This window comes from Rhyacophila brunnea, unplaced genomic scaffold, assembly GCF_057557595.1.
Source record: "Rhyacophila brunnea isolate RB1 unplaced genomic scaffold, BYU_Rbru_1.0 scaffold_4, whole genome shotgun sequence".
Lineage (NCBI taxonomy): Eukaryota > Metazoa > Arthropoda > Insecta > Trichoptera > Rhyacophilidae > Rhyacophila > Rhyacophila brunnea.
Genome location: NW_028233068.1, coordinates 40,189,827 through 40,203,502, shown reverse-complemented (window position 1 = coordinate 40,203,502; position 13,676 = coordinate 40,189,827). Strand labels below are relative to the sequence as shown.

Genomic DNA, 13,676 nt, shown 5'->3' with positions numbered 1-13,676 from the left:
TATAGAAAGCCACTTACCCGCAGGCTGTTTGTTATAAAAGATCGTGCAGAATAGACGATGTGAATATTTTCCAATATAATATTTATATAGCCACCATAACGAGACATTTTGGTCAGATTTTTATAAATAATATATTACGTCAGTGCGAATCTAAATAATTTTGGTCTTTTAAATGAGGTAATCCGTTTGCTACGTATTATTATATATTATTAATGCATGAATATATGGGCCTTATCAAAAAGGATATTTGGATATTTTTGAAAAAAAAGATATTGATAAGGGTCTTTGGAACCATATGCCAAAATAATGCGTGGCACGGGGGTTAGAATAGCAGACTGAATGCGTTGTACAGTAATCAATCTATCATTTCAAAATATTCAACCCATACTTAGATTAATTATTCATGTATGTCTTTATTCTTCTTTTAGTTATATTTAGGTTGGGATTCATAAAAGCTATCTACACTTTTGAGACCGCTATCGGGAAGAACGACGTTCAGTTTTATGAAGTCAAGCTTAGATGATAATTGTAATATATTTACCCTTTTTAATAATTCTGTTTATTTTAAGTAAACATTCTTACTTATTTTAGCTAACTGTGACACTCATGAATTGGCTTCATCCAATGTTTCATTGAATATTCTAAAAGACAAAACAACACGAACGATAATGTTGATCGTTAGGCCACGCGCATTCGATGACCATTTGCGGATGCGATGGCTCGCATTAACTCGCAGATGAGCATTTTTAACTAGACATGCAGTCCATGTAGGTTTTGTTAGATTCAAAGTAAATAGTATAAGTGTGTTTGGGTATGGAGATCGTACCCGGAAAATGCAGGGTTCACGGTTGAAACGACAAGACGCTATAAGTAGTAGGCTATGTTTTGTTAACCCCGCCCTATCCCACCACCTTCAACAACCAACGATAAATTATTATGGATATTTTTTCCAAACGGACCCCCTTCAAACCAATATTCTATGTGCGGACTTGTATCTAGACATTTTAGACATATGTACACCCTATATCTACCACAAGCATATGTTTTCAAAGCTAACCTTACGGTTACTCCAAATGTGTGTTTGGCACTTTAAATTAGTATCAAAATCCAGCACCGTTAGAGTTCAAGACCAGACGCCAGACACTAATCTATTATTTATGAGTTATGTCACTTCAGCCTATCTCTTTCGGATAAATACCGAGAAGTTGACCCACGTTTAACGTTGTCAACACTGATTGAACTGTCAGTTTTTGATCAAATGTAATGCCAAATCGGCTATTTTCAAATAATAGTCGGCAATATTAAAAAAAAACCTTCTACGTGTGAAATGTACAAATCTATTAATATATTTAAAATTTAACTGTTCTTTTATTCAATAAATAATGCTCAATATTTAAAAAATTAGCATTTTGTTATGAAACATACATAATTAGGAAAATTTAAGAAACATACCAATTTCAAAAAATATTTTTGAAAAATATCACAAAAAATAAATAGCATACTAGCCGGAAGTAGTTTTGTATCCTGCCAAGCACCAATATTTTTCAAAGATATTTTTTATAATACTTACTTATGTTTCTGATCTATTCCAAAGTATGTATAATATTATTATATTATTACAAAAGCGCCGGTTAGACGGCAGCGACTTGCCTGCGCCGTATAGATTGTGCAAAAAATACACTTTTCGGTCTGCGCAAACTACAGTTTTCCCGTCCATACATACAGTCTTCCCGATACAAATCGGTTTGCGCAGGTAAGATTGTGGTAAAGCATGAGCGTCTAGTTAGCGGTTTATACATATTTTTATTTAAAACATGACAAAAATAGACTAAGTAAGTAAGTACAATTGTTATTGAGATTTTTTTCTACAATAGTTGACTTAGTCTCTGGCTAAATTCCATTCGATATAAAATATCGAAAATGCTTATTTCAAATAAAATTGAATACATAATAATATTTCTCCTTTTGAATTTTATAATAATATGACATTCTTTCTTTCCTTTTTCTATCTACTAAAATCAGCAATATAAAGAATTCCTATATTATTTTTCTATTTAAATAAATGTCGATGAAATATTTTCCAGACATTTTGTTTAAAGCGTGTTTTTTTTTTCTTTCAGGTGAGCCGAAACATATTTTATTTAAACATAAAATATCTTCAGGAGTGGAGGCGCAGGTTTATCCATTATAAGGTAAAAGAAACCTTGTGTGTGTTTTTTGTACATAATAAGTTTTTAAAGTTTACGAGAAGTTGCGTGAGTGTGGTATCGGCATGTTGTTTTTCTTACTCTATTCTGTGGTTTAGAAAGTGATATTCAATGGTAATAATGTACACGCTTCGAGTACAAAAATGTTTTTGAACTGAAAAAATACGTACAAAAAAAATTTACTTGAAAGTTTTTCTAAGAATAAAAGCATGCGTATAAATTTAATACTTAAATTATTTTGTTCAAAGTTATTTTAATATTGTAGATTCTTGATATTTTAAGAATGTTTTCAACTTATCAAAGTAGCTAATGGAAAATTTTTATAATATTATAATATTTATAATATTATACAAAGTAAAGAAGTCTCAAGCACGTATTAGATTACGGTATAAAACGAATAATTGAATAGCTGAGGATTGGAAAACGACAAGTACATTAATGACGAAGTTGATTAAATTGACATCAACGCTAGAATGTAATCATAAATTCTACATTAACTATTTATGTATAAATGAGCTATTGTTTTCAAGTGATCTACTATTAATAATTATGATCCTAAAAATATATAAATAATGTTTATTAACGTTTTGAGTGTTTGAAGCTGAGCACGTCAGACCAAAACATTCAATTTCGATATGTTGCTATGATAATAATAACGGGTGCTGGACGAAATCCCGAAGGCCGAAATCCCGAATAATAAAAAAATACAAACACCAATAATTGCACAATCTGGAATTGCGAAATTTTTAAAAGAGAGACAAAACCCATTTTTGTGGAAATATAAAAAAATAAAAAATACAAACATCAATAATTGCGCAATTTTTGCAAGAGAGACAAAATCCATTTGTTCTACAAAACCCATTTTTCACAAAAAACTGGTTTTTGTCTCTCTTATAAAAAAATTTACGGCATTCAAGATTGCGCAGTTATTGATGTTTATATTTTTTTATATTTCCAGAAAAAATGGGCTTTTGTCTCTCTTGTAAAAATTGCGCAATTCAAGATTGCGCAATTATTGGTGTTTGTATTTTTTTTATTTTTCGGGATTTCGGCCTTCGGGATTCCGGCCATTCGGGATTTCAGCGTTCGGGATTTTGGTATTCGGGATTTAGGCTTTCGGGATTTCGGCCATTCGGGATGTCGGCTATTCGGGATTTCAGCATTCGGGATTTCGGCCTTTGGGATTCTGGCCTTCGGGATTTCGACCCAAACCCAATAATAACAATATTTTGGATCAGCTTATAATGCTTATAAGGGTATTTTTCTTATACTGTTTCTTATGTCATTTATATAATATTTATCAGTACATTATTAAATATTAATACTTTCGTCAAATACTTAATATTACCTATATTTGATGTATTATTCTGAATATAATAAAAAACGATTGGCTTAATATCATTGTATGTCATCACTAATGCAATATGCAAAGAAAAAGCTTCAATGATAGCGTTGGTGAATTTACTTTTAGGTAAATAACGCCTACGATGGCCGAGCTGCTAACGTGTCGCCTTTAAATCTAGTTCGAATAATTCTGGGTCTGACAAATACATATATTATTTTTCAATCTTTGTTTGGAGTCAGAGTATGAACCTAATATGTTGAGCTAGTGCTAACATCTATATCTTGTAAAAATAATAAAGTAATATTAGGATCGGACATGGTAAAAAAAAAATTATCACCAGTTGTACCTATAACTTAAATATCTATTAATATATATACAATTTATTGTTTGAACATCATCATAATGGAGAATTACTCCTCTCACTCAAATATTATCTTACTATTTTCCGACGTTTTGGTCTCTTCATACTGTTATTGTTTTAAAAACTTAACGATAACCTTTCCTTTATAGTTATTGTTTTATAATTGATTGTTAATATATTATCAACAATGCTGTGTTGAAGTTAATTCAATATAATTGAGAGTTTTTAAAAAAAGTAACAGCATTTAGTTTTAAAACTATTTCATCAGCGATTTATTTAAGTTATGATTAATTGCAAAACTTATTTATATAAAAACTATTTTTTTTTGATTTAATACATAAAAGTGGTGCTGAAAAAAGGTTAATCAGAAATATTTTTGGTGGTCGATATCTGATGTAATATCTGCCACAGATACAAATCGTAACAATTCAACATTTATATATCTCCAATAAACCATCATTGCGATGAATGGTGATACATAATTGGAAAATAGTATGATCTACTATTATTTTTTAATTTATGAATCGTAAATTCAATACAAATCAATAGAAAAAATATTATTTACTAATGCAATCATACTAGAAATGATCTAACATCGGCAATAAGACAGTATTATACATACGCCTCCTGTAGTCAATTTTTATAGGCAGTGCTTCTTATAACTAGGTTGCGGGTTTGATTTCAGATAATATTATGGTCATATTTGAGTAGATAAGTACAAAGTATATAAAATTATAACTAAAATCGTGTAAAATTATTTCATTGTGTGAATTCAATGTTGGAACGTATTTCTAACCTATCAAGAATCCTTATTTCACACACTAACATACCAGATGTCGCATCTTAGTGGGTCTTTTTTATACACAAAGTGGCTATCGACGGTAGTTTATCATATTTATGTATTGAGTTATTACAATAACTACAATAAATTAGCCGTCTAAACTATCTATCTCACTCTAAAATTTTAACACAACCAAGAGAGGGGCTTTTAAAACATACCATAATTTGACAGTTTATAGACGGTTAACTTATTAATATGATAATCTACCGTCGATAACCTTGTGTATAGAATATACCCACAGGAAGACATAATGGGTTATATATAATATATACCAATATATAATTTTTTTTAAATAATGTAAATCTTGATTTTTAGAGCATGTGAGTTATGTACCTAATTGATTTCAGGCTACTTATTTATGTGTAGTATTTTTCACTACTGTTATTGGATTTCGTAGCTTATTATATTGTAAAAAAAATATATACATTATATTGCTCTTTCTATTAGAGTAGTCCAATCTCTGTTGGTTTATACTTACTACTTATTTTTTTCTTTTATGTGGTGAATAATTAGAATTTTCCCCACACGAGTAAAATTGTATACATCGCAAGCACTCTACGTTCAAATTGAATAAGTCAACCTCAATCACTGGACCCTTTTCAATAAAACTCAGACTATATTGAAGGCATTTTTGTCCCGTCTTGTAATAAAATTCCTGAAATTCCTCGATACTCACTGAAAAAAAATATTACATTTCCTTCCGTTTAAACAATTTTACGTTCCACGCTTTACCGTTATATTTTGAAGATATTTATTATATGATTTTCCCCAAAAATATTACAATAGCTGACCTACTTTCCTAATTCAAAAATTATAAAATGTACTACAATATAACACCTTTTATTTTCCATTAGTAAAATTAATAGAAAAATCTTATTGACAATAAGGTTTGTTCTTAATTATATCTCGTTAACAATATCAAAGTTTACTTGAAATCTTATCATTATCATCATCAGCCAGTATCGATCGAATTGCGAGTAATTTAGTAACCAAACGTGTATGAACAGACAAATTTAGTAGTAATTTAGTAAAATCGTTTAGTCGAGTTAATCCAGTTTGTTCTAATTTTTCGGTTGACTAGGGACCCCCACCACCTCTTACTAAATACTAAACAAACCACGAGACACGTCTGAACACGTTGACTTTAGTCAAGTTTATTACTTGTCCGTATAATTTCTTTCTCTAATTCTTCTAATATTATAGCCATTATAAATTAAGTTATTAACTCATTTATTTTTTGAACATACATAATTTGAAAACACTTCGAATTAGGTTCATCATGCAGATTCGAACCTGCTCGTATAAAAAAAAAGATTTTTTTTTTGTATTGGTTACTTAAATATTTTTCAGAAGTGTTTTTAAACTATGTATGGTCCATATAAAGAATGTTACATTCTTAAATCATGTGAATTTTTTGTTGAATAAAAAATAGTTAATTATTTATTTTTGCTCTACTACATTGTGCTCTGTTCATTTTGACACGTCACTCACTAATGTACTGTGTTCTGACACTTTTCAGTTACTATAAATAATTTAGTGGTAACTAAATCACTCGCCACTCGACTAAACTACTATGTCCACTCTACTCGCTCCCTATAGCCTTTTGCTGCATATATCATCTACCTAACTTTATGAGCTCGTTTATCCAGTGCGTTTAAGAGCGTCCCTGTGTGGGCTTAGTGTCCCTTGATTACTACTGTATGACGGCATTTTTCCAGCGGTTGTTTACCCGCCGAGCGACATGCCCAACCCATTGGCATTTCATCAGCTTAGCGATCTCTATCACAGTATCTGATTCCTTATCCATTACTTTATTTTGTGATCTTCACGCGTTATGCCCAACGAGTACGTTTCCGTGCCACGTTGCGCTAGGCACTCATAATTTTTGGATTCCTCTATCATTAAGAGTCCATATTATTATGCATACATGAGCGTTGGTAACACATGTTGATTAAACACTTCACTGGCTGAGTGACATCTTATAGATGCTGGGCATATGTATTTAGAATATACATATTGCGCATTTTTTTTTAAATTGACTCTAATTGGGAAAAAAATATTGCAGAATACTTGTGATAGGTTTGGCTCTGCTAACCTTTTGTATTAGACAAAGAATAATCATGCATAATATGCAGTTTTACTTTATTTTTATGCTAATCTACTCTGTCTGCTTTTGACAATAAAATAAAGCTATTCTCTGTTTCAATTAAAATTATGAAAAACTAAATTATTGCCATAACATAATTTGACAGCCATTCATTCATTCATCATCAGCCTGGATCAATCCACTGCTGGATGAAGGCCTCCCAAAGGTTCTTCCAACTCTCTTGGTCCTGTGTCTTTTGCTGCCACGTATTTTCGCCGAACTTTACCAGTTTGTCAATCTAGCGGCTTTTAGGGCAATCCTGTGGCCATTTCGTGCCCCTTGGTTACCATTGGGTGACGTCATTTGTCCAGCGGCCGTCCTTTCGGCGAGCAATGTGCCCATAATATGGCACATAATAGCATAATAAAGATATAACCATTAATAGTTTACTGATATTAATATAATTATCCTGAAATATGAACCACCTTTCAATTTATACAATATATTATAAAAGTAAAATAACCCACCCATCGGTTTTTAAAAATCCAATCAAATTGTCAAGCAAAAACATTCTCAGGTTTGCAGAATTTCATTCTCCATATTAAAATTTCACTTCATTTCATTTCGCAAATGAAATGCACTCTCAATATTAATCCAGAAACCGTATTTCACTATAGAACATCAGCAAAGATACGGCATGCTCGTTTTTTGCCGATAATATTTTAGAAGAAATACTACGAGTAAAAAGATGTAAATTAAATAATAACCGCATAAAATTATTAAATTAAACTACATTAATTTACAAAACATTAGCATTATCTTCAGAATGCAGTTGGCATATACCTTTCCTTTATCATAAACTATGGTCCATCCACTGCTGAACATCAGCCTTTTATAGTTGTCTCTTATCAACGACATACATACGAATACATAGCTTTTCACGAAATGTAATCAATTTGTTAATCCTGTGGCTTTAAGATTGGGCTTCTTCATGTTTTATATAGTCTGGTTAATACTAGATTACCTAGTTTATCCCACAATTAATTACTTTTTAAGAAATATATCATCCTCATTCATTAACATCTTAGCAGTTTATCGACATCTAAAAAATAATTTAATTTATTTACGTTGTTGTACAACTTTACGTCATTTATTTATTTATTTAGAAAAAGAGTATTACGACATTACAGCGATTGGCCAATGCGCCATAATACATAATAAATACAAAATTATAAAAATATCTGAATTACAAACAACTAATATAACAAGAAAGTAGAAAAGACAGCATGTGTTTATGTAAATATTAAAGAAACATGATAATATATACAATTATAAATTTAGCTTATTTAACACGTACACAAACATTATATAGTTAATAAAAAATAAATCAACCTTTATGATGCCATCAAATAAGTATATCGAACGATACACAGCATCATGATACATAACATCTAATTATTTATTATAATAATTATGCATATTATTAATGGTAATATAAGGATGAATACTTACCATTCATTTTGCGTTTCTTATTGTTTTCTTAATTTCTCATAATTAAGATTTTTTTCATCTATAAGAATAACTTTAAGCAAGCCATTTGAACATGGCGCCTGTGATATGCGACAGCGACAGGCGACACTTTTCTATATAAATACTCTAATCACGCTCGAATATAATATTATGTATCATATTTCGCTGTCAATATGTATAAATTACCAGTTTTAATGAGTCTTATGATAACATCAAATGTATACAACCCAATAAGTACCAACTAGCGATTGAGTGACCAATCATCGATTAGGTGATGTGAGCAAAGAGCTAAATACTGATAAAATAATAAAAGACTCATTAGGCGACCATAAACTCCAGTCTGTATTGCCATAAAAGAAGAAAGTTTTACTACGTTCAAAAAATATATTATTATAACAAGATAAGCATAATCCAATGTTTCCTGTAATCCATCAAAAATATATTTGTGTGTAAAGATATGAATAGTATTGATATAAAAATGTAGAATCATACTGTTTTTTTGCACTATTTATATCCTGGGAGTTCAAAAACCGCAGTCTCCCCACTTTTAGTTGAGAGAATGGTTTTTGTGCGGGTTCGTGGTACGAGATATTGAAAATCGTTCCCATTTGATCTGCGCTATACTTCTTGCCATCTGCATAGATTTACACAATAACGAGACTTTCTCGATGTACCTACTTACCTAACATAGTTTCCTTTGACTATTTGACTATAGTATACTCAGTATTCAAACGTACCTATTATGTTTCATTATTATAATAAAATATAATATCATATTGGATTAACAACATTTTAAGCTTTCGACTAATAATTAACTTAAGTTGAATTCGATATGTACACACAATTAATAATTGATAAATTCAAAATAGAATAAAATGCAATAACATCATATTATTATAATATGTCATTGGTTTCGCTTTTTATATTGGACTATAATTTTGTGACAAAATGATTGTGATGATGGATGTGGATCCTGGGGGTGGGGGCGGTTACACGTAGGATGCCAGGCACTGACCTTTTACGATGTTCTGCAGTCTGGCTGAAGCTGGTCCCTGGAGCATGCCTTCACGTCCTAGTAGGCACTCGCATGGTTACACTTTTGATGAATGATATGGAATATTTGGAATTACTCGTTAAATATCGCTCTAGCGTTAACAAGCTTGGGCGCACCTACTTGTCTTCGGGTGACTTGCGGTAACTGAATGTAATTAAGTCACGGTCGACTGATGACCCGTATCTGCTGATAGCCTGGACTAGCGACAATAACTGGGGATTTAAGGTAGGAGGGATGAAAGCGACCATAATTGGCCCAACCAGTTATTAAATTGACACTTATAACTAAAAAAGTGCCCTTATTTATTAAGATGGATGGATGTATTTGCATCGTAATGTAATTAATTATTGTATGCCTATAATTAAATCCAATGATTCAATAAGCAAATTCAATTCAATAAATAATGGAGGCGGATTCTAAATCAGAACAATACATAAAATGGTTTAAGTATTAAAAGAAAAGAAATACCGCAAATTATGAGATAGAAAAAAAACAAGATAATAATTATGTTGTTATTCAACATCTGTTGGTAGTCATGCATTTTCATTACAACGGTTGCTTAGATAAAACTTACAAAATGTTTATCAAAAGGAAAATCGAGCTGTGATATAATTCCACTCACTTTTTGACATTTATAATCAGTATAGTCTGGAAAATCAGCATAAATATAGAGTCACGCTTGAGCATATCATTCAAATTTACTTTGAAAATTAGTTGTTGATTTGCGCAACTGATAGACATTCTTTTACCGTAAAATTTCGTTCATCGATGAGGCTCGTTTTTGGCTCAACGAGTTTGTTAATAAGTACAATTGGAGTGAGACCAGTCCAGAATAGACTCTACAAACTTTATTACATCTACAAAAAGGTGGCCACCATCGGACCTTATTTTTTCAAAAAAGGGTTGGAGGTCGCGTTAGGGTAAATTTATACAATACAATCAGATTTTTGTTTTGAGATATAGATGATATTGATTCGGGTGAAATGTGGTCTCAACACTACGTGCCATATGGCAACCGCAACCATCGTAATATTGAGCTTTAAATTGATTTCGAGGAATAGACCTATCAATTGGTCTGAGAAAAAGTTATTTTGTTATGTTATTTTTTTTACAATTTTAAATTCTATCAGGCTTAATATAACACGCTTCAACAGTAATACAATAGCTGTATAAATATTTATATGTTTTGAATACATAATATAATATTAAATCCAATAATGACATTAATTAATTTAATGTACACGTACAGTGCCTATTCTTAAATTTATGCAGAATTATGATTAGATGTTTCAAACTGATATTGTTATAAATGTTTATTCATAGCCAAGAGGATATTCTCACCTATGCAGATACATAATAATATTATTGTATGTAAACACTTTATATTGCTGAAATATTGATCATGTCAAACATGAGCATAGCTGTACACTTATGTATTACCAATTCAGGCTAAGTGGTACATTATACTTGTATGTCTACTTAGCATCCAAATTATTTCACTACTATTTGCCTATTCATACAATGATATTGTAAACAAATTTAACAAGCTGTATCTAAAAATATGGTTATTTAACATTGAATGTGTACTTTTTTCATTCATAAACTTGTTTATTTTAAATTGAATGAACTAAGCACGGTAAATGAATCTATGTAGGCGTCTTTATAATAATATTTTTGTCAATCAATATTAATACTATTCTACGCATTACAAGTAGAAATAACAAATATTTATGTACGTTAGTTATAGTTTTTATTTTTCCTACTAATTTCGATAATTATATAAAATTGATAAGTAGCATATTCAATTTCATCCTGGACTTTCTTAATTATTACTCCTGTCAATTGAGCATGCGTTTAGCTTAAAACTGGTATTGTTATAAATGATGGGGTTGGAAACAAAAACGGCAGTTTCCATTTTCAAAAAATGTTGGTAAGTATATAAAAATGTTATATTTCTTTCTTATAATACGTAAAATTTTAGCAATAGTATTCTAAAATATTATACAGTTTGTATACAAAAAGTATTTTAAAATGCTTTTTTTAGAGAAAATATACCTATAAGAAAGAAATTATTTATATATCATTGACGAATTCAAATTGGAAATAGTTATGCAGGAAGTAGCCAGTCCACAAAAAAATAAAAAAATGAGTTATGATATAGATCAGATTGATGCGCGAAGGTTTTTTCTGCGTTCTGCTGAAAATAGCCAAGCCGCAAAAAAAGATTCTTGGAATAAAATACTATTTACAATGTTACATTTTACATACATTTTTAATATCATGTTGTTCCTAAGTGCCATTATCTCAGCTCGACATTATTGTGGACTGGTTACATTCTGCATAACTACGTTCAATTCATATTTTACGAAAATGGAAACTGTGATTTTAGTTTTCAAAACTCCCAAATATATATACTATATAGAATTAAATACTAAAAATAAAAAAATATAACCAACATAATAATTTTTTTGTTAGTATTCCTAATAAAAACGTATTTGAAAAATGTTAAGCATTTTTATACTTTTGACTGTGGATCTTGGTCGCCACGTGAAAAGGTTCTTTAACAACTTATTTAGGATAAATAATATATTTTAGCTACATTTAGCACATTAAAAATATCATCTGATTTTTTCACATTCAGATTCAATTCTGAGCTTCCTGCCTTCATAAGCCTTCATCACAAGCGCTCATTCACTGTGCAAACATTCTCGTTTCATATACCATAAAATAATAAATTTCTCAGGTAATACAATATAATATACCTATACAAGGTCTCTCATTTGTGTCTTATTAGTTAAGCTTTGATTCTGAGCCTGAATGTGCTTACGTGTGCTTTTACCGATGGCCTAAAGCTTCCAAAGTACAATCTCACTCATGTATAGAAATCTGACTCACGTGTTACAAAATCAATATCTGTAGAACGCAAACATGTGCTCGCAAGTCAGCAAATACAAATATAAAGCACAGAAAATGTTTAACTTCGTCTGAATAAGTTCCATTGATACATTTATATTGTATATTCTACACACTAAAGTTATTAATTTACACAAAGGATTACAGGTTTTTTTCACTGTTGTCACAATTGTCTGTTTTTTTATTACATTTTTAAAACATGATGAGTTGATAATGTAACCATTTTTTCTTAATTGTTCGTGTTTTATATAAATTTTTTGTTCCTTGATTTACTACTTGAAATAAAACACAATATTAATTATAATAAAATATGTAGTAGGTATTATTTTATATTTTCTAAATATGCATGGATTTATATTTGCATAGTAAGAACTACTGGTAATTTTCAAGTATCGCGCTACACCTGTCAATGTATGTACTGTACGAAAACATCTTCTTGGCTACACTTCCAGGCGCTGTGGTTTACTAAATGGGAGGAGCTTATAATGGAATTGCGGTTAAAATGGGCGGAGCATGTTAGTTCACAGTTTCAACACGTAGCCAACAAAATGTTTTCGCACAGTACTTAATGTCTTTTAAAACACTGTGTTTTTAAAAGCGTCACACTTGCATAATTGTATGTTTTTTCCTTTGTATTTGTTTGAGATATTATACACCTATTTTAAAATAGTATTTTTCGCAATAAAAATACACAATGTTGTTGACTTTGCAACCAACTGAACGTATTCAATGTCATCTGTTATATCTTTACGTTGGCCAGAAAGCGTATAAATAAATGTAATCGACATACACATGATCACAAATTTCAAACGAAGGTACCTACGTTTGTCGTTTACGCATTCATCGCTTGGCGGTTAGCTTTCCCAACCATTGTGCCACCTAGATTGTAAAGAGTCAATTTTTGCACATAGCAGTCATACGTGTGTTTTTTGGTAATGCAGCGTCAATTACCATTAATTTATGTTAATTTAGGCGGTCTTTTCAAAATTTTCCAGCCGTTCATTGGCGGACCACACATTACGTCTTACCCAGTGCTGTATTAAAATATGCCATTTTACAATGGTTGTACATAAACGGTCGCAAATCTTATCCTGATTGACTGTTTACATAATATCATATGTATATATATCACAATCAGCCGGGCTCTTTTAACTCCCTCCAATCTTCTCGGTCCCCATTTCTTTGCCACTATGTACATTCACTAAACTTTGTGATTTGTCGTTTAGTGCCTCTCGGGTAGCACTGTATAACGGCATTCGTCCAGTTGTTATCCACTCGCCGATTCCCATATATTACCATTTCATCTACTTAACGACCTCTATTATATAGCATACCTCCT

General features: G+C 30.8%; 1 protein-coding gene across 1 annotated transcript in view; it reads left to right on the top strand.

Moving 5' to 3' along the window:
• The first annotated feature begins 2,117 nt into the window (after window positions 1–2,117).
• cpx (synaptic transmission protein complexin) overlaps window positions 2,118–13,676 on the top strand; it is a 474,353-nt gene continuing 462,794 nt past the window's right edge. The window contains exon 1 of the mRNA XM_085954300.1: window positions 2,118–2,192. The gene's annotated coding sequence lies outside the window, so the exon portion shown is untranslated. The remainder of the gene's footprint in view (window positions 2,193–13,676) is intronic.